Source organism: Lepidochelys olivacea (assembly GCF_965140295.1).
Source record: "Lepidochelys olivacea isolate rLepOli2 genome assembly, chromosome: 5".
NCBI classification, from domain to species: domain Eukaryota; kingdom Metazoa; phylum Chordata; order Testudines; family Cheloniidae; genus Lepidochelys; species Lepidochelys olivacea.
The window spans coordinates 16217741-16237207 of NC_140415.1; the positions used below are offsets into that span (position 1 = coordinate 16217741).

At 43.2% G+C, this 19467-nt stretch overlaps 1 protein-coding gene across 1 annotated transcript in view; it reads right to left on the reverse strand.

Annotated features, from left to right (window-relative positions):
• Positions 1-19467, reverse strand: part of LOC311520972 (large ribosomal subunit protein uL22) — a 316080-nt gene that overhangs the window by 265538 nt on the left and 31075 nt on the right. The window lies entirely within an intron of this gene.

Consider the following 19467-nt stretch of genomic DNA (forward strand, 5'->3'; position numbering starts at 1 on the left):
AGGGCCCCTGAACTCAGTGCCTGGAGCCCCACGTCCTGGACCCCCAAGCCCAGGGCCCCTGAACTCACTGCCTGGAACCCCGGGTGCCCCTGTGCTCACTGCCGCCTGCCCAGTGTCTTCTCTTCCTGCCCCTCTTCGCTGCTGCCCCTTACCACCCTCCCGCTTTTCCCCCTTTCCTTTGGGTGCAACACACACATATTCCAGTCCCTGGCCTGTGCAGCCCTCAAACCCAACCCAGTTGTAGTGTTATGCCCCCCATGTACATGCACACATACACACATCCCTTGCACATTCAGGATGTCCCTGTAATGGCAGCCCCCCATTCCCTAGGGAGGAGACCAGCTGCAGGCGTCCTGGGAGCGCTGGGGACACGGAACTCCTCAGGCCAGCTGATCTCCTGGGATCTGTGTGTTTGTGAATTGATCCCACTGCCTTTTCCATCGGGGGTACCCTGACCCCAACAGAACAATTTGGGAGAAACTACATGAAAACTTGTGATTTCGTCCTCTGTTGCTCCTATTATTCAGCACTGCACCCCATTGGGAGGAGGCTTTTGTTCTTCAAAGCTAGAAATAGACAGGTAAATGTTTTAAAATACACATGTATGACATTATATGGTGGTTGTTTTAAAATAAAGTTTTTATTGTGTAGAAACTTCTGTTAGAAGATTTCTGTAGTGAGAGAAAATTAGGCTTGTCAGAATTAGATTCTTTTTTCATAACTTTGATGGATAATATCAGTGTTTATTTACTGTTAAGCATTCTTTATTTTTATTGCTTTAATTTTCTCAGTAGATCAAAATTACAGGTTTTAAGAATTTCTCCTACCCCCTAATTTACACAATTTAAATTTTCACAGTTGCAGAAAGTTTGGGGGGTGGGGGAAGGCAGACAATTATTTAATTACAGTAGACTATATTTAAAAAAGTTAAAGCTTTATATCTGTTAAAACACAAATTGTTGACATCACATATCAAAATATACAAAGTAAATATCCTTAAATCCAACTGAGTTCTCAAGCAGCATGTTTTACTTTGTCTATCTGTAAATTTAGATAACCATAGATGGAAATATTTTAAGTGGTTTGTGCTTGTACAGTGAAATTGACATTCACCAACATTTACCGATAAAAATCTACTCCTAGTTCTAATGTGACTCGGAGAATGACAGGTGGGAACATCTTGCACGAAGATGGCAGGAAAGAAAAAGTGTGGAGCTCACTAAACCCTGGTCTGTGATGATTAGCCCACTGCGCAATCTGAGTTCTGCAGAACTACTTGATGAGATTTGTGCTGAGAAAGGCAGCTGAGACCAGAACAATAACATATGTCGTGATTCTGAAGCTGGAGCTGCATGGGTGGCCCCTGCACAGAACCTCATTTGTGTCTTTTGCAGGATCAGGATTTATAGAGCTAATTTCTGATACACATTACAATAATATATTAGGATACCTCTGTAATGAATCTGTGCTTAGAGAATAAAGTAAGGGATCGGGAATCAGCAGTTCTTGGATTCTGTTTCTGGCTCTGCTGTTGACTTCATCTTTGACCTTGATCAGATCACAAGATCTGTGTCTCAGTTTCCCTATCTGTAAAATGGGACTTATGATGCTTACAGTAGAAGCTCAGAGTTACGAACACCAGAGTTATGAACTGACCAGTCAATCACACACCTCATTTGGAACTGAAAGTACACAATCAGGCAGCAACAGAAACACTTACCAGGTACAGAAAGCCTATGGCCAGGGCTTTCTCCAGACTGTATATATTAACAGATTGAAAGCTTACAATAACAAAGGGGCTATAGTAAACATGATATGCTATGCAGATGAGGACCACAAAGTAGATGAGGACCACAAAGTATCACCTCTCCTGGACTTAGGGCTTGTCCACACTTGAAACGCTACACCCCTGTAGTGCTTCACTGTAGACACTACCTACATCAGCAGTATGGTTTCTCCTGTCAGCTCTCGTCAGTGTAAGTAATCCACCTCCCTGAAAGGCAGCATATAGGTCGACAGAAGAATTCTTCCTTCCACCGAGCACTGTCTACTCCAGGAGTTAGGTTGGCGTAGCTACCTCTCTTGGGTGTGGATTTTAGTGTAGGTCTGCCCTCAGACAGCCCCTGGGCTTCTCCAATTGTTCTAGTCTCAAAGAACAACCATACAGTACAGTTTTATGTAGATTATAGAAAATTTAGGCCTGGTCCATGCAGCAGTGTGAAAAATCCATACCCCTAAGCGACACAGTTAAACCAATCTAACTCTGGTGAAGACAGCACCACCGAGAATTTTCCCACCAACCTAGCTACCGACTCTCGGGGAGGTGCACTAGACTAGCGTAGGAAGGAGTGTCTTCACTGAACACTACAGCAGGGCAGCTGCACTACTGCAGCATTTGAAGCGTACACAAACCCTGGATGTGGTTACACTCCCAGATGCTTGCCCTGTGTCTCATGTAGATGATATGTTAGATAGACGTAGCATAACTAAACATTCAACTACTTTAGATTTAACCAAGGGACAACTGGCAAATTCCCTTGGAAACAGTGTCACAAAAAAAGTCTGCATTCATTACTAATTTTGGACTTTTTGAGTTTAAGGTACTGTCCTCTGAATGAATTAAAGCAGGAGTCACATTCCAGGACACTGCTCTCAGATACATAGACAATATTGGTATATTGAGCAGTACGTGGGAGGAACACAAAACACATATGGGGAAGATATTGAAAAGCCTCAGGGAGGGAGGCAGGCCGCATAGTCAAGCTGTCAAAATATACGATAGAGGCAGCAAAGATCCGATACCTGCATCATCATTAGATGGGCAGAGGCCAAGTCTACCCATATCCCCTGAAAGCAGAAAGCTATTGTAAATTGGCTTGTCCCCAAAACTAAGAAACAAATTAAATCTTTTATAAGTCTGGTTAACTATTATTGAAAAGCTGTAGGAGGTTTCAGTGACATTGTTGCTCCTATCATGAGTCTTTGCCGGAAAACAAAACCAGAAAACGTGGTTTGGTCAGACTCCTGTCAAAAGGGTTTTGATACACTGAAACAAATTTTATCAGACACCCCCATCTTGGCCAATCCAGATTTTAAGAAAATGTTTGAAGTGTGCATTGATGCATTCAACAAAGGTCTCACAGCTATACTAATTCAGACTGGGGAGGACAACAAGAAACACCCCATTGTATTGCTGAGCAAAAAACTGTCTCCCATGGAACCATCATAATAGATAAGAAAAGGAGTACTTGTGGCACCTTAGAGACTAACCAATTTATTTGAACATAAGAAAGCTTATGCTCAAATAAATTGGTTAGTCTCTAAGGTGCCACAAGTACTCCTTTTCTTTTTGCGAATACAGACTAACACGGCTGTTACTCTGAAACCTGTCATAATAGATAAGGAGTTATGGGCTGTGAAATAACTCAGTTCTGGTCAAATTAGGTTGGCATAACTGTCACTCACAGGTGTGAAAAATCCACAGCCCTGAGTGGCATAGTTAAGCCGATTTAAGTCCCCACCTAGACATGATTAGCTTGACTGAAGAATTCTTCCATTGACCTAGCCACAGCAGCTCAGGGAGGTGGATTACCTACGCCAACAGCGTAGGTGGTGTCAGCACTGAAGTGCTGGAGCATTTCAGGTGTAGATGAGCCCTCAGAACCTACCTGTTCAAATAGGCAGTTAAGGGTATTAACAGACCATGCGCCACTGGAATAGCTACATAGAACAAAAGGAACCAACTCCAGATTGCTATGCTGGAGCATAGCTTTGCAGTATGATATGGAGATTAAACATATTGATGGGCTGGAGATAGCCGACACTGTCTAGAAAAGGGAGGACACAGGTGAAGCTTACGTCATGGCCAGTGGCCAAAACTCCAGCATCAAAGTCATGAGGGGGTGTGTGACAATCAGGGTCAAGATATATCTAGAGGAGAACAGAGGGTCTGAACCCCAAAGAATAAGCAATTGAATTGACAGGTTACATACAATGGAAATATGTGAAGTAAGGTCTTTTATGAAAGCTTGTAATGTTCTAAACTTGATAAACATTAGGAGATATGTACATACAGGCTGGCTATGAATGTATGCATGTATATATGTGTGGAACATTGTAAATGAAACTAGGGTGCAATTACAGCATCACTTCACAACAGGAGGGTGAAGTAATCAGGCAGAGAGGGTCACCTTTCAGGATAGTTGTTTACACGAAACTAACTGTAAGCACCTAGCATTGTACAACTTAGGGAAAAGCAATGGTGGACCATTAGTTAATGGAAAGAGAGGGAAACTGAAAAGAAAACCCCTGTTTTGGGAAACTAAGGACTGGTCTACACTAGGAATTTATCTCGGTATAACTAACTCTCTCAGGGGTGTGAAAAATCTACACCCCTGAGAGATTTAGCTATGTTGACCTATCTCCCTATGTAGACAACACTAGGTCAATGGAAGAATTCTTCCATCAAGCTAGCTGCCACCTCACGGGGAGGTGGATTAACTATTCTGACAGGAGAACCCCTCCCATCAGCATATGTAGAGTCTACACTGTAGCATTTTAAGTGGAGACATACCCTAAAAAAGGAGGGAGTTGCCACTGCTCTGCATAACCATGAATTACCATAGTCTAAGACCCTGTCCACGCTATAGGTAACTTCAGTATAATTTACGTTGCTCTGGGATATAAATAATCCACACCCCTGAGCAATGTAAATTATACTGACCCAAGTGCTGGTATACACAGGAGAGCTATATACCAGGACAGCTGGTATACAGGGGGAGAGCTTCTCCCCCTGACATAGCTACCACCTCTCGCAGAGGCAGGACTTCTTAAACTGATGGTCGGCTTAGAGCATCTCCTCCACAAGTCTACAGTGATGCAGCTGTAAGTGCTTCACTGTACCTGTAGCTTGAGAGAGGGGGAAAAATACCCTGCAAACCCTGTAGGCTGTTTAAAGGGAAGAGGTTTGAAGTGAATGTTATCTGGAAGAGCTATGAGGAACAACATCTAAGCAGGGTGCTGTATGTGGAAGGCTGGATCCCCTCTAGGAAAACTGTTCAGAGGCAACAGATAACTTGTTTTAGAAAAGGGAACTTAGCTAATATTGAAGTGTAAAGTCTGAGATTGCATCTTTATTTATCTTCTGTGTAATCTATTTGTGTTTGCTTTTCTTTACTATTTTATCTTTGAATTTATCATTTTTTCTATTAAATAAACTTTTTGTTTACTTTTACCCCAGCTAGGTCTCTGTTGTGCAAACTGTGTGTGAAGTGTGTGTGTGTCAAAGTCAACTGATGATTGTGGGCAGGTTTCACTCATTTTCCGGGGTGAAAAACCAGAGGGGGAAAGTCTGACTGGTAGTTAAAAATTCAGGGAGGTGGATTTAAGGGGACTTGGGACCAGAAGGGCTAGTGGGGTCACGCTGTAAGGAGTAACTAGGTGCGTGGAAGCCAACGTTGAAAGCTTTATTATTGTAGACTGGCTACTGGTGTCAAGCTTTGAGCCATAGCAGCATAGCATTTTGGTACCCAAAGTTATAAGGCAGGCAGTGACAGAATCCCTTACTGCTCTGGGGGATCCCCAAAATGTCACAGTATACTGATGCTATAACTAATCTCAAAAGGGATGCAGTTTAAATTGATTATAAATAGCCTCATCCTTTGAACCTTTCACCCAGTCATCTCAAAGCATTTTACAGACCTCTATATGCCAGAGTGGGTACAGTAGACTCTAAGAGTTACAAACACCTTGGAAATGGAGGTTGTTCATAACTCTGAAATGTTTGTAATTATGGACGAAATGTTATTGTTCTTTCAAAAGTTTAGAACTGAACCTTAACACAGCTTTGAAACTTTACTATGCAGAAAAAAATGCATATTTTAACCATCTTAATTTAAATGGAACAAGCACAAAAACAGTTTCTTTACTTTGTCAAATTTTTTTCTTTTTTTAACCCCCCCCCCTTTTTTTAGTAGTTTACGTTTAACGTCATACTGTACCTGCTTATTTATTTATTTATTCATTTATGTGTCTCTGTTGCTGCCTGATTCCAAGACTCGTGTTTTCTTAGACTCTGTCTACACTTAAACTGCTACAGCAGGGGTTGGCAACCTCTGACACCCGGCCTGTCAGGGTAAAGCTGGGCAGGCTGGGCCGGTTTCTTTATCTAGAGCGTCCACAGGCACGGAACACCACAGCTCCCATTGGCTGCGTTTGCCGTTTCTGGCCAATGGGAGCTGCGGGGAGCAGCGCAGGTCGAGGGACGTGGTAGCCACTGCTTCCCACAGCTCCCATTGGCCAGAAACAGTGAAGCTGTGCCACTGTAGTGCGCAGCTTTAATGAAGACACTCTAAACCAGGGGTTCTCAAATGTAATTGCACTGCGACCCCCTTCTGACAACAAAAATCATTACATGACCCCAGGAGGGAGGACTGAAGCCTCAGCCCGTCTGAGCCCCACCACTCCAGATGGGGGGAGGGGGAGAAGAGGGGCAAAGCCGAAGCCCTATTGCTCCAGGCGGGGGAGAGGGAGGGGCAAAGCCCAAGGGCTTCAGTCACAAGCAGGGGGCCTGTAACCTGAGCCCCACCACCCAGGGCTGAGGCCCTCATGCTTTGGCTTTGGCCCCAAGAGGTGGGGCTTGGGCTTCAGCTCTGGCCCCAGCAAGTCTAATGCCAGCCCTGGCGACCCCATTAGAACAGGATTGTGACCCACTTTGGGGTCCCAACCCACAGTTTGAGAACTGCTGCTCTAAACTGATGGGAGAGAGCTCTCTCATCTGTTTAGTTAATCCACTTTCCCAAGAGGCAGTAGCTATGTCTTCTCCCATTAATATAATGCTGTCGACACGGGTGGGGTAGGTAGGTCTAAATAGGTCGCTCAGGAGTGTGGATTTTTCACACTTTTGAGCGATGTAGTTATACCGATATAGGTTGGTAGTGTAGATCGTACCTCAGAGTATCACATTTAAATAGAAGGTGGAGTAGATTGTTTAGCATCAGAGTCTCCGTACAAGGTTAAGTGCCCAGTTAACATCTCCGCAGTTGTAGGACAAAAACAAGGGGGATTAGGGAGTTAGAGACAGAGGCACCAGAACCAGGGGGCCAGGGCCCTTCCACTTTTTGAAAGTGGGGATCCTGGCCCATCCACTTTTCACCTGGTCAGACCCCGCCCCTTTCCCTTCCCCATGGCCAGGCCAGCAGGGAGCCCAGCTGGGGAGCCTAGGCAGCTGTGTGGGGGAGCTGTGGCGGACCCTCCACCTGCCCTTGGCCAAGCATGAAGCCTGGGAGGCAGGCAGGGGGCTGCTTTCGGTCACCATCCGGGCAGGGGTCAGGGGCAGGCTCTTTGCCCCCTCTCCAGCTTGGTCACGGGCAAGGCCTCGGGGGGGATGCAGGCCCCTGGGTCCTCCACTTATGGGAGGACTCTGGTGCCCTTGATTCGAGATTGTTGTAAAAAGCCATAAATCTGATGTCTTTATTAAGATCATGATTTTTAGTGTTTAGCAAAGTTATACGTTTAAGCTCTCGGCTTGTCTTTTGAAGATATTCTGCAGGTTTTGTGCAGATTTCCTTTGAGAATGAGGACTGAGAGGTCAGATATGGAGTGATCATTTTGTGAAAAGTGTTCGTCTAAAGCAGGGGTCTCAAATGACCACGAGAGCCACATGAGGACTAATACATTGGCCCGAGGGCCGCACCACTGACCACGCCCCCCCACTGCCCCCACTCCACCCCTTCCATGAGGCCCTGCCCTGCCCCCATTCCAACCCCTTCCCCGAAATGGTGTTTGAGACCCCTGGTCTACAGTGATACGCTGTTTTTGTCTTTTATCATTTTTCTGAGAGTTCACTGGAGACCATAATGATTGCTGGTTTCACCCACATTGTTGATATTTGGGGATTTAGTACAGTGGGGTGAGGTACATCACATGCTGTGATAGGATCCAGGGGGTTTTCTTTTCAGTTTCTGTGGTCCACTATTGTCTTTCCCTAGGTAGTGCAGTTAGTTGTGTGTAAACAACTAGCCTGGGAGTTGACCCTCCTTGCCTGATTACTTGACCGCCTGTTGGGAGGTGATGCTGTAGTTGCAGCCTAGTTACAATTACAATGTTCTATTCATATATACATCTGTACATTCATAACCATAGCCTGTCTACATATCTCCTCATGAACATCAAGTTCAGAACATTACCAGCGTTCATAAAAGACCTTGCTTCATATATATTTATACACAATATCATTGTATATAGCCAGTTGATTCAATTCCTTATTATTTGGGGTTCAGACCCCCTGTTCTCCCCTTAGGGCATCTGGACCCTGATTATCAAAGGTAGTCAAAGACTGGAAGCAATAGAGGGCTCCAGCAGCTGTGATTATAGGTAGTGGCAAGCACTCAGGCTCAAGGTGGCTTCAGGCCCATAGCCACAATTACGAGTGGTGGTAGGAGGTGCCACAGGGACAAGATGAAACCCCAGTCCCCGGATGTGGCACAATCTGAGGGAAGAGGGATAAAGCAGCTTATGTAATTCCGACATTTAATGGTCCTGTTGGTGCCTGCTAAACATAAGGGCTGGAGCAGGAGGTGAGGACGAGGAGTGAATGAAGAAGTTACAATATTGCCAACTTCAGGAGATCAAAAATCATGAGATTGGCCCCAAAATCATGACATTAAAAAAAATTGTGTTTTTTAGACTCCCCCTGCCCATCCCCAGTGTGTGTGCATGTGACAGTGTTGACCACTCTCCCACATGTACTGGATAAAGTGATTTTTGGCCCCTGCTGCAGGAGCTCTCACTCCCATAACTGCCCTTTTCCTGCCGAGCAATCAGTCCTGTCTTCCAGTCCCCGCATCCGTTCTCTCCCCACCAACCCCCCTCAACTCAGCTCCCCCACCCCCATACTCACCACTCCATCAGTTCAGCCCAAATACCATATCCATCTCCACTGTCCTCAGTTCACCCTCACCGCGTTCACTCCACCTGCTCAGAACCCACAATCAATATAGCCCCCTCACCCTCCTCACTTTAGCCCCCAGCCTCATCTCTGCTCCTTAGGGTTCCTCACCTCCCCAGGCCTTGAGGGGTGCAGTGGGGTTCCATCTCCCATTCCCAAGCTGGCAGAGGAGCAGCCACCTCGGGCTCACCCCTGGAGTGTTGGCCACACCTGGGGTGGTGGACAGGATTTTCTGAATAAAATTAAGCCTCACTTTTAGAACTCTCAAATGTCAGGATTTTCTCCAGTTGATTCAATTGCTTATTTGAGGGTTGGCCCTCCCGACTTCTGTGAAGTTTCTCTGCCCTGCTGGGATGTAGCTATGAGGTCTCTTGTTAGCTTAATAGCTTTGTTTATCTGGTATGTAACTGAATTCTCATCGTCTTTCAGAGTACTTTGGAATTAACAGCTGGTGGAGAAACCTCTTTGCTTTGTTTAGGGTTGGGTAACTCCTGTTTGACTGGAAACACATGTGTGTGGTGGCTGAAAAAAAATCCTGACATTTGAGATTTCTATTGTGTGATCATGAGAGAGGTTTAATTTTACTGAGAAATCATGACTCTTCCGATCATTTTGCAAGAGCTGGCATATCTGGAGTCAGAGCAGGGGGAAATCTAATATACAGCGCACTAAAGGCTGAGGTACAGACCTGAACTAGTGATTGGACAAGGTGGGAAGGTTAGCGGGGGGGGCGGGGGGGGAAGAGGGGGGAAGCTGGACTGTAAGGCTGTGAAGAGAAGCACAACCTGTGGGAGTAGTCATCTGATGTGTGGGGAGAAAGCAAGCTTGTCTGGGGATCCACAACATTCAAGTGTTCTGATTAGACCTGACGTGAGCAGAGTCAGATCCTTTGGTGCTTTAAATGATTGGGGCAGCTGGTGGCTCATCTAGGGTGGGGTTCTTTATGTTGCTAATACTAGTGGGACTTTTAACAGGTATGAGCAATGGTGGGAGACCTTCACAAAACAGGGCTTCTTTACACAGAGCTTCTTCCTAGATGATCTCCTGAGGTCCCTTCCAATCCTGATATTCTATGATTCCCAAAGGACAAGTATGAAACGTACTCATAGGGGAAGTTTTTTCTTTGAAACGCTATGAGATTGTTTTATGTCCTGAAACATGAAGTTTTATTTTCCTTCCAAATATTTATCCTACCTACCCTAACTGTGGATGTTCTACTAATCATATAAGCCCCACGCAGCATGCATGCAGATCACTTTTTCCAGGAACTAGAGCTGGGCGTGAACCCACACCTCAGCTCCAAATATTTCTGAACTTTTGGGTAAGTTCGGATCAGTAGCCTAATTCAGTAGCTGACCTTAATCTCTATTTTGGACCAACCCTCAGCTTTGTATAGCCTCAAATTCTGGGAGAGCTTGGATTTAAAATTCAGATTAATGATCTGTCTTGATGAGGAACAATAATCTGAGCTGGACAGGATGCATAGGAAATGAATGTGGTACATGCTAAAAGATGCCATCCTAGTGGGATTTTTAAGAACACCTAAGCAAATTAGGGGCCTAACTTCCATTCATTTCAATGGTACATATCTACATCTTTAGGCACCTTTGAAAATCTGGTCCTAAGTTCGTACACACACTATAGTTGGGTACATCTTACGTCACTACAGAAGAGAAAAACAGTGTTTACTCCCTTTGAGCCAGATCCTGTCCATATTCTCAGTGTAAAAGGTCCTACATGAAGAACCACCACTGTGATTCCATGGCTCATGGGTTTTAGGTCTTGGACAAGAGATAGATCATGGCTTGTGACTCCATAGAACACTGGCCATATCCCAGTGCCTGTGAATGGGAAGTGTAGGACAACAGCTGCTATTAGAGCCTATTGGCTACCAAGACAGCTAGCTGTGCAACGTCTGTTTGCAGATTGACAGGGTGTTTTCCTCTCAACTCTTGCAAAGAGCACCTGCGTAAAGCAGGTTTCTTTAGGCTTTCTGCAACGATTTGGAGGCTAGATCAAACTAGGTCTTAGGTCCAGTGGCAAATCAGTGCTCCAAATTTGAAAAGAGGATGTCTGTTTTAGCAAGAATGATTCTGAACAGAGGGGCAAATGAGAATTTTGTTTAACTCCTTATACTTCACATGGCCTGAATAATTTTTTAAGAATAAGGGATCCTCACAGTTTAATTCAAAATAATATTTTAGCGGGTCAAGTACTTTGCCAATATGGTTCAGAGTGCCATTCTTGTCATGTGAAAATGGAAAAGAGCTCCTTTTTCTTGCACTCCTTTCAGGAAGGGTTTTGTCTGATAAACTGCATAATTTACTAGTTGAAAAGCAAATACAATAATCTGGAGAGTACAAAGATTATCTAAACAGTGGCACTAGTAATGGCTTTACCCCTCCCAAGGGTTTCCTGCTTTAAAAGGTCCAAAGTTGATGATTATAGTGTCTGTCCTCAGAGTCATCCATAAGCCTAATAAGAGTGCTAGTACCTATTTTTCTAAGGAATATTCGTAGAATTTCAGTAAGGAGTGTGGCGGGTTTAATTCTTATTGCAGTTTAACAGACACTCTCAAGAGTGGACATAGTAAGCTCTGCTTTCCAGAGATCAAAGTTAGTAGTGGAATGGCTCTTGAAAACGGTCAGTGGCTTCCCAAGTGACGATACGGGTGCAAAATATGTAGGTATGTATTTCCATGTGTTCTAGCTCAGACTGGACATCATTTTCAGTTGTCATGGGCTCGTGTTCCCGAAGTTCTAATAATGGATCATATTTTAACATACACATTGTCTCAGACACTCTCCGATGCATGATCTCCATGGCAGCCGCATCAATTGATTATATAAAAGTCATATCAGGAAAGTACTGATGTGTTTTTCAGCTGTCTTTCGAGCAACATGTGGTTTGTCCCTTGCGGGGGAAAAAATTTCCTTTGCTCATCATTTCAGTTTCTGTCAGAACAACACAAGGAGAAGTGACAGCACTATTTGATCAGGCACGCTCTTTAGAACACCTGCAAAGCACCACAGACCATAGTTTGGGAACCTCTGGTCTAGTCCTTCCCCCTTTCACTTCATCTAATCTGTCCAGTACCTGTATTTTTAAATTTGCTCTTATGCATGTACAGAGTAATTCCACCTGGGAATGTATTTTTCTTCAAGTAGTGTCCCTATTGGTGCTCTACTATAGGTGTGCACACGCCCCTGCACTGTCAATCGGATAATTTCAATATTAGTCCATCCTAGCAGCACACTCGGCTCCTCGCCTGCCACAAGTCTAGCCAGCATGCGTGGGCATTTCTCCCTCAGTTACTTCTCAAGCACAGAACATTAACTCCTGATACTTTTGCAATTTTTTTTTGCTCATGTGAAGCCCCTTTCTTTTAGTACTCATTTGTTTTTAGTTGAGTATGCCTAAAAAAAGAAAAAAGAAAAACAACAATAAGGTCTCGCCTACCGCCCCCACAATGGACAAGTCATAAGGGTATCTTGGCTCCCCAGGCTTCAAAAAGTGTCTTAGCTGCAAAGATTCCATCCCAGTAATGGGCGAATGCTAGCAGTGTATTTGCTGCCTTAGGGAGAAGCACAATCGACAAAGATGTGGTTGATGCCAGCAGCTAAAATCCAGGTCCAGGAAGGAGAGAGAGTTAAGGCCAAAATTCCTGCTTATAGAGTTGGCCCTTCAACCTCCAGAGTCCTGGAGTGAGATATCACTGCAAACTTCTATGTCGAGGCAGGTGATTCTAAGGAAACGAGCCAGTCACTAACGACTGGTAACAAGAGGTCTGTGAATCCCTGTAGCGAGGTCTTGTTGAAGAGAAAAAGGGAAAAAGCAAATACCATTCTGATTGCCCCTACCTGGCCCAGTCAGACATGGTACCGTTACCTGTTTCAGCTGGCCTTCTGTTCACCAGTGACCCTACCAATCAGTCCCTACCTCCTGTCACAAAACAAGGGTCACACCCTTCACCACAGTCCATGGGTCCTGCACCTCAAAGCGGGGCTCCTTCATGGTTCCAGCACACAGAGGCATCCTGCTCGGAGGTGGTATAGGAAGTACTATTGCACCGTAGGAAGTGTGTTACTTGTCACACCTACCTGTAGAAAACGGTAGAGATTCCAGATATGCTGCCAACCCAAGGATATCACCCCTAATTCAGCCACCTTACTGGTGATCCTGGACTATCGGTTATCCCTAAAGAAATTGGGTCGATCTATTAGCTCGCTGAAGGTTCACTTGACAGCAATTGTAGCCAGAAGGTAGAAGGCTATTCAATCTTCTCTCACCCAGCTATGAAGAGGTTTCTAAAAGGTATAGCAAACCTCTTCCCACAACCCCAGACCCTCATTCTGCAATGGGACTTCAACATAGTTTTAAAGCGCCTGAATAGACCACCGTTTGAACCCATGGCCACTTGCTTGTTAACTCACCTTTCCAGGAAGACAGCGTTCCTCATCGCCATCACTTCTGCCAGAAGGATAAGGGAGATAGCAGCTTTGAGGCACATTCCATTTTACGGTGTTCTTCCTGGACAAGGTCACACTCAGACTGCACCCGAAGTTCACTCTCAAAATAACTTCTGCATTTCACATGAATCAACTCATTCAACGCCCAACATTCTATCCAAATCCTCATACGGATAACAGAGAGATCATCTTCCATACACTCGGTGTGTGGAGAGCTTTGGCCTTCTACTTAGGACAAAAGCCTTCCGAAAATCTCCGAGGCTCTTCCTTTCAGTTGTGTAAAGGTCAAAAGATGCAGTGATCTCAGCTCAAAGGCTCTTCGAGTGGGTCTTAACTGTATTAAACTCTGCTACCAATTTTGGGCGGGGGGGGGGGTGTAACATCCCCACCTTCAGTACTCTCGCATTCCACAAGGTTGGTCTCCTAGTCAAACACCTTCCCTTAGGGTATCCCCATATCAGAGATATGTGGAGCAGCTACATGGGCATCTACAGATACCTTCGCAGAACACTATGCCATTCTGAGTGATTTGGCTTCAGACGCCCAATTCAGGGCCTCTGTACTATCAGTTGTATCAGACTCGACTCCGAAGTCCCGGCCTCCAGTGGTGGGTACTGCTCAGGAGTCACCTACATTGGCACTCCAATAGGAACATTGCAACTCACCTTGTGGAGTAATGATGTTCTTTGAGATGCGAGTCCCTGTGGGTGCTCCACAACCCTCCCTCCTGCCCTCTACTTCGGAGTTGCACTTGTTGACTCTACAGTAGAGAAGGAACTGAAGGAGAAATGCCCGTGCATGCTGGCTAGCCTCATGGCAGGTGGGGAGTGGCGTGCGCGCAGGCAGGATGGACTGCACAAGGTGAGTAACTTCTTCCTTCTTAATTATACTAGGCCAAATTCTGCCCTGACCTACACCTGTGCTATCTAATTAGGCCTACTACCACGAAGTACACAAATGACTAAGTACACAAATGGCTCATGTTACCTTTCCAGCCAAATTTCTGATAGGAAGAGAAGAGGAAGGTTGAGTTTTGTGGTTAAAAGTGCAGGACTGAGAGTCATGAGCCTGGATTCTATTCCCAGCACTGACTTGAGTGTCTTGGGCAAGTCACTTAATCTCTCTGCGCTTCATTTTCTCCCTCTGTTAGAGGATGATATTTTACAGGGACGTACTGAGGCTCAGTACCAGGCAGTTCTTCACATGTTTGTTAGTAGTGTACAGTACTCAAACCTATTGAAGTCACTTCCATGAATTTCATTGGGCTTTGGATCAGACCCTTAGATGCCCATAATCATAAGTAAAAGCTTTCAGGATTGATCATTTTAATGTTTGTAAAGTGCTTTGAGTTTAAGATGGAAGCTATTGTTGAAATGCAAAATAATATTACATTTTCAGTTTTGTCCAAAAAGTCACAATTTAATTTATTCAAAAGTATTTATTTCACAAATTTTTATCCACAGCTGAATATTACAGTAACTATTACAAGCATTTTCCTATAAACAAAGGTGTAGTTTACAGATTTGTTCAAAATGGAAAAATATTTTATCAGCAGTAGTATTTCATCTACATTCAGGGTTCACCCCCCTGAATATCATTCAAACTCCTTCAGAACAGCTGCACCTTCTGCTTGTTAAGGTAATGAAACTTCACACAAAAAAATAGGGCTTGGACTGGTATAGTAGCACATTTTTGGATAGAGTTGGAGTGTTTAAATTTCAGTTTTGTTTCAGGATCTATTTTCTGACATTTGCAGTTTTTAAAAAATAAATTCTATACTCTTGAAGGGAAAAATATTTTCCAAATTGTTTCACTTTAACATGGACTCTGCTATCATTTCAGAAAGAAAATAATTTTCAGTTATGGTTGTACTATATGTAATTCAATAAGGTTGGAAGTGTGTGGTGGTTCATGCAATATACTTTAATTATGTTGGCACATTTAAGTGCAGTTAGGAAATGTTAATTCTGCAACACTGTCCGCAACAATATTAGTCTGACAAGAATAAGTTTACATAGTCAGATAATAGGCTGAGTAGGAAAGAAATATGGCCTAGTATTACAAGTGTTTTATCATTAATGTCACTTAACCCCTTTGCAATTCACACTTGGTCTGTACAAATTGAGGGTGAAATCTTGTGAACACTTACACATCTGAATAATTTTACTCATTGATCAGTCAGATTGGGTTTGATTCTCCACTATTATTGGTCTTACAGCTAATAGTGTGGAAAATCAGTCTATTGACTACAATGGGATGCCTCACAAAGTTATTTGTGTGTATATTTTCAGGATCAAGGTATACAATCTTGCTATCATTGCTCACTTATGATAAGTTCCAGCGGATTCAATGATGTAATTGAGTGAGGATTTTTTTGCACAGGCTAGGGTTGCACAATTCAGTTTTGAGCTTTGATGGCGGATGTTCCTTTCCCCAAGCTTAGTGTAAATTTAGAGTAGCTGTGAAAGATCAACAGGAGTGGCTACAAAAATACAACTGAAAAGAAACTGAAGCCAGTTTCATACTAAAATAAAACTTTTGGAAGTTATGTCCTGGATGTTGTGGAAGTGTCTTGAACATAGACTACACAAGACAGAATGCATGCATGAAGTCAAGTGTATGGTTATAGTCAGTGTTGATTATTTTTATATTACATACAGTATACATTTCCTTGGAGATTAGGGGGCTAGTCCCAATCATACCCTTAGAAATACAATGCATGGAAAAAAATGTGATGAGATTAAAATCTTTTTTGCAAAACCTTCTCAGTGTAACGTAATGCTTTATAAGCGAACTTCTAAATCTACAGACTTTATGATACCACATTAAAATTTTCCCACAGTTTAACACTTATTTCAGAGAAACGTTGAGAAGTCACAGTTATCTTAGTAACAGCTAAAGGCACACAGCGGGAAAATGCTCATCTTAGTCATCACTATTAAAAACAAATCTGAAAAGCGAAGTTTTCAAAAAGCCGTGCTTTTACATTGAACATTTTTGTATTTTTTTTTTTTTAACGTAAAGACATGGCAGGTTTTTGAGGGAAAAAGGCCTATTTGAGCGTGATAATACAACTGAATTAAACCAGATATTTTAAAAATTGCTAACAGAAAAGATCATGTACATTAAAGATATTTTCTGCAGAATCCTTTTCCAAATGCAGCTTAGTGGATAAGTTAAATTATTACACATCAAACATTAAATACCCAGTTCCTATCTATTTCAATACTAATGGTTTGTAAGAGATTCTTTTTATAATACATATAAATTAAGTTCCTTACTGCTCCCAGTGAAATACCATTATCCCTTTGAAGAACATTAACCACATTTTACACCTGTGATTAGTAACAAGACCATTGTGGAAAAGGATTCTGCAGCTCTCTTTAATTTAGTCTGCTTAATAAGCATTAAGTTTGGTGAATCCTGTTGGAGTCGTACAGTGAATAATTTACAACATTAGAGAGAGGTAGAGACCTGAAGAGCCTGAGAGGAAACTGCTGGCATAAGATGAGTTGTGAGGATAGCATCTGTGTAACCATCTCACTGGACTAAGTTTTGCTTTAGATTATTTTTGTTTAGTGTGAAGATGGGTTCACTCCAGGAAAAACATAGGGTTTAATTGAATTATAAAATGCAGTGAAAAATTTAACAAATGCTTTGAAGAAATATTGTAGAGGAAGAGGTAACTATAATAAAAAATACTACTTTAGACAGGTATTTGACACTGAGAAGAGCAAGAAAGTGGGTATTCTGAGCTGCAGCCAACACGTAGTGTGATTCCTACTGTAAGTGGGAGGAAAGTGAAGGCATTACTGAATACATGCAATAGATGCAAATGATCAAGGAGTGTAGTTTGGAGGTAGTGCTGGTACTGTACAGGCAACAAATGTTCTGCTATTCTATATTATGGGCATTGGTTCTAGGAAAAGTTTCCTCCTTCGTTGTGAATTGGCTTAATTATATCCTTCACCGGTAACAGCTATGCTAAACCATAGTCTTTTGTTTGAGCGCATGTACTTTTACTGTAGACGTAGTCCAATATAACTCTTAATAGCACTTATTTAACGTTTGCTTTTTATAGCGATATACATATACAGGACTATTATAAGGTGTATATACATAGATTATATACATAATGTCTAAATCAAGACACACTCCTTGTCTAAAAGGTGACCACGGTATGTTGTGTTTGGGGTGTAATGTATGTCTAAGAGATTCTCACGTTCTGGGATAATTGGATACCTAATAATAAATTTGCTATTTGGAGATGATTTATAGCAACTAAAAATAGTCTGAAAAATGCAGATAGGTTTTTCTCAAAAGCACTTTGTCATCATGGAACTGCTGAGACACTTAAGAACCATAGCAGTAAATGCAAAGGAATCAAGATTTTCTTAGGCAGGACCATTAGGGAGGTGCACAGGCCTACGTGTTCATGATTCGCAAAAGATTGGGCCTTTGCAAGTGACAAATATCCCCATTGCATTTTGCAGCCTGGAAAGTTAGAACTGCAAAAGTGTTGTGACCTTAGAGCTGAAAAGGTCATAATTTGCAAACAGGCCCCACCACAAAGTAATACAATCATTGCTGTTATATGGCATTGTCTACCTTTAGATGCCATTTTCTCCTAATAAGGATAGCATTTCCTGTGACTACTGAGAATTAAATAGATTCTGGCAAGTACTGAGAATGATCAAGAAATGCTTTGGGAATAGCAGACCCATTTTAATTCCTGAATAGTGAGGAATAGGGAACTTTTTATATTAATAAGATTTCAAAAAGTCCTATTGGATTACAATTCAAATGATTTTATCTGATAACTTCTTGTATTTGACAGTTTTCAATTCATTATTCTGATAGGAATTTAAGATTATTGTTGACTTCTGTGTTCTGTTAATAAGTGCTTTGGGTTATCAAAATACTAGTTATAGGATTTTTGAGTTGGGCCATGTCTACACTTACAAGCTTACAGCGGCACAGCTGATTCAATACAGCTGTGTAGCTGTAAGAGCACTTATTTAGCTGTGTTATGCCAACAGGAGAAAGCTCTCCCGTCAATATAATAAAACCAGCTCGGTGAGTGGCAGTAGCTATGTCAGCGGGAGAGCATCGCCCGCCAACACAGCATTGTGCACATGAGCGCTTATGTCGGCAAAATTTATGTCACTCAGGGAGGTCTTTTCACACCCCTCAGCGACAAAAGTTTTGCCAACATAAGTGCTAGTATAGACATGGACTTAAGTCATTCAATTTCTTACGCATTCTCTTTTGCTTTAAAACACTGTGAATTAAACAAATTATTGCTAGTATTCCTTTTGTTACTTTAGGCCCAGAAGCTGCATCACTGATCAATAGAAGTATTGCTATTGAATTCAATGGGTAAAATTCTGACCCTGTTGAAGTCAATTGGAGTTTTTCCACTGACTTAATTAGGGCTACGATTTCACCCAGTGTGAGCAGGATCAGGAACTGGATTGGATTTACATGAGTTATCCACACATATGAAGATTGCCAGAATTTATAGAATGGTATAGGCAGAGCCATCCCTTGGGTATGGCAAATCGGAGGCCCCGCGCTTCCATAAAAACATGAGGAGGTGAGGCAGGAGGGCGAGCAGGGTCAGGGGGCAAATGGGGAGGTGAGCGGGGGGTGTGTGTGAGAAGGCAAGCAGCAGCCCCCCTGCCAGAACCTCCCTCTCCCCACAGGGCCTCCTGCCCACCAATCAGCACCTGTCCTTGCTTCTCAGTGCCTACTGTGGACCAGATATTTTGCTGTGTCAGGAGGCGCTGCGAGGGGAGGGGAGAAGAGCGGAACTGGGTGGGGAAGAGGCGGGGAATGGGGGAAGGGGTTGAGTCAGAGCTGGGTGAGGGGAGCACCCCCTGACAGATCAGAAACTTGGTGCCTATGTCCCGGGCCTCACATGAGGGATGGCCCTGGGTGTAGGTATAATTTTGTTACATGGATTCTGATACTGGTTATGTCAGCCCATGGAAACGGCGACTGCCCTCCATAATTATGTAAGGTATTAAAAACCGGTAGAGCATCTTTGTC